This window comes from Egretta garzetta, unplaced genomic scaffold (assembly GCF_000687185.1).
Source record: "Egretta garzetta isolate BGI_Z169 unplaced genomic scaffold, ASM68718v1 scaffold616, whole genome shotgun sequence".
Lineage (NCBI taxonomy): Eukaryota > Metazoa > Chordata > Aves > Pelecaniformes > Ardeidae > Egretta > Egretta garzetta.
This window is the reverse complement of record NW_009259982.1, coordinates 78,165-81,329: the sequence shown is the minus strand read 5'-3', so window position 1 is coordinate 81,329 and position 3,165 is coordinate 78,165.

Below are 3,165 nucleotides of genomic sequence, written 5' to 3'. Positions count from 1 at the left end.
TCACAATTTTCTCCACAGCTTCTCCATCAAGCAAGACACCACGAACCCGTGCTCGGCAGCATGCTCCTCGCCTGTCCCCCGCCAGGGACCTCACGGGTGGCCCCCAAACCAATCCCAGCACCCACGAGGTCTCTCTGAGCGTTGACTCAGCAGCACATCACCTCGGGAAGGGAACCGCTCATCACAACCCACCGCCGCGGCGCCCGCTCGTAGCCTTTTTTGGTTGCGCCCTCCACACCCTGACCAGCTCAGCATCATGTGCTGCCATCACCCATGTGCCGCCTCATCCACCGCTTTCATCACCCTCCCTGGAAAGATGCTGGTGAAAATGTGTTTCCCCTGGAAACACCATCGGTTGCGCCACTTGACCCTGTCCTCCTCCCTGTCACAGCCCCAGGCTCGATATCTAAATGCAAATCTCACAGCCAGGCTGCACCGGTCGATGGCGATGGGTTTGGGTCCCAGACCAGCTCCGGCTGCTCCATCTGGGTGAGAAACTCCATTAATTTTCTTCGAGGGAAGAGCTGGGGTTCCCGGGCTTTGCTGAGCTCCTTTTGCTGCCGTGATGAGACCAGGTTGGGTCCCTCAGCCTCCCAGGATGAGGGATTTGGTGGCTGAGCTCTGCTCACCCCTGAATTTGGGGGCGTTTAGGGGTGGAGGAAAGTTCCAAGGGCCAGATCCTGCTGCTAGAGAGGGTGCTGCCCTGGGAAACTTTTGGGTTAAGTTCACCCCTTGGTTTGGGCAGCGATGATGAGGAGGGAAGGGATGGGAAGCAGGACGAAGGGGCAGCACCGGAGCAATGGAGCCAACAGCTCTTCCCACGGGGGAGTTCATCCCAAATGCCAAAACCGGAGTGGAATAAACCCCTTTCCAAGCTCTCCTTGGGCTCGCTGGGGTCCCTGGGCGGCTCAGGCTTCCCTGCGCTCTGCGCATCGCGGACCCATCCCCCATCCCGGAGGAACGTGTCCAGGGACAGCGACGACTCCGGAGGTCTGACCTCCCCGACCCACCTCCCTGCCCTCTCCCACCCCCAGCCCGTGCTTACCCCGAAACCCATCCTTCCCCAGCACCCGGAGCATGGGAAACACCGAGAAGCACTTCCAAAGCCTCCAGGGATTTGCAGCAGCTGCCCCCCCCCAAACGGGCTGCAACCTGCTCATTTGCATGCCCTCGTTGCCTCTAATTAAACCCATGTCTTGCCAGAGCCCTTCCAGCCCTCACCACCTCTGGAAATCCCTGGGCCGTGGCTGGGCTGCGCTGCCGGGATGAGAGACGGTGGGGAGCGAAGCAGGATGGGTCCCACGCACACAGGGTGGGGGGCGCCGGGAGCGCCGGTTTTCCCTCTTCACCCCAAAAGCAAGACGTTTTTTGCAGGTTTGTGGCCAAAGCCATGGGGCCAGCTGCTTCTCTGGAGGCAAAAAAGCTTTTTCTGTGGCCACGTGTGCCTTCACAGGGCTCCTGCCTTGCCCGTGGGCCGGGATTATGGTGCAGGATTTGGGGGGACCCAAGTGCTGCTTGCATCCCCCCGGCTCTGCAGCACGTCCAGCTCCCTCGCTGCTCTCTCCCATTTCAGCCTCTTCGAAGCAAAAAAACCTCAAGGTGGGAAGGTCCCCGGTCCCCAGCCAGGTCCCTGCAGCTCAGCCCAGAGCCACCGACCGTGGGCATCCTCGGCGGAGCCGGGATGGTCCCTGCCACCCCCATAACCCCCAGTGCCGCACCCGCTCGCCAGCACCTTCTCCATCATCTTCCAGAAATGAGGGAGGAAAAAAAAATCAGCAGCAGGTTAAAAAGCAGAGGAGGAGGCTTGCTTCTGGGGTGCTGCTTCTGAAAAGCCTTCGGGGATGCTGCTGGAGGGATTTTTGGAAAGCTGATGGGCTAGAAAAGCCCCAGAGATCTCCTCTTGCTCCGCCGAAGAGATGGGATTCAGCAGCACGCTGGCAAAACCGGGATAACCCAGAGCAACGAGGGCCAGGACGCCCCACAGCCGCAGAGCTCAAGGCTTGGGGCTGGGACCCAAAGGGGCCTCTCCCTTTGGGTGACCCCCAGGATATTCCCGGGGAAACGGGGGGTTTGGTGGTGGCACCGAGCCGGGACCTCCAGGGATGGCGCAGCCCCCGGCGATCCCCCACAGCAAAGGGACTCAGCAGGGTGACAGGGACCCAGCAGGGTGACAGGGACCCCGAGGTGGCTCTCGGTGCTGCACTAGCTCCGTGATGCCCTCCAGGAGCATCCCCCAGCACCGTGGTGGCTGAGCACCCACCCAGGACTCCCCCCGACTCCAGTTCCGGCCCCCTCATTCGGTGGAGATGGGTGTAAAGCTGCGGGCAGGGACAAGGGGTGACCGTGGGCAGGGACACAGCAAGCGGGATGCAGGGTGACAGCAGGGCGTCACCGAGCATCCCCCGTGCCCCCCCGCAGCAGCCCCCAAGCCTGGCTGCCGGGACGGTGGGCACATCGGCTTGTCACCGTCACCACCAAAGAGACCCCCATGGAGGGCAGGAGGACTTGTGGGTTTGGGCATTGCTGAGGGGACATCCTGACCCTGGGAGCTGTGCCGTGCTGTGCCATGCCATGCCATGCCGTGCCATGCCATGCCGTGCCGTGCCGTGCCGTGCTGTGCCATTCCATTCCTCCAGCCCAGGGAGAACGATCCAACACAGTTTCCCAGTCCCCAAGGGGTTAAACCATCCCCATACGTCCCCAAAATGACGGGGAGCTGTTGGTCCCCAGCAATTAGGTGGCAGGTCCGGGTACACCGCGGTCCGCCCCGGTGACGTGGGGACGGATCCCGGCTGGCCGGTGGTTTGTGCCGCTGGCTGGCACCCAGCAGCTGGAGCCACCACTGCTTTCCGGCACCGCGGCCCCGGTGGCACCTGGCCGGGAGCGATGTGTCACTGGTAATTCCAGGAATTGGTGGCTCTGCAGTCCCCCGCCACCTGGGTACCCCCAAATCTGCACCAACCCCATGTTGCCGCTGGGGTAGGGCCTGATCCTGCATACCCCGTGGGGACGAGGTGGGTGGCTGATGGTGTCACCCCGGGCTGGAGGGGTGGGGGAAGCCTCCGAGCCCCTTCCCGGCTCTTCCCAAAGGGGTTGGTGGCCCCTGGGGACTTCCCAAGCCTGGGGAAGGGCGAGAGGTGGGCACGGCAGGGCTGGGGCTGCGCG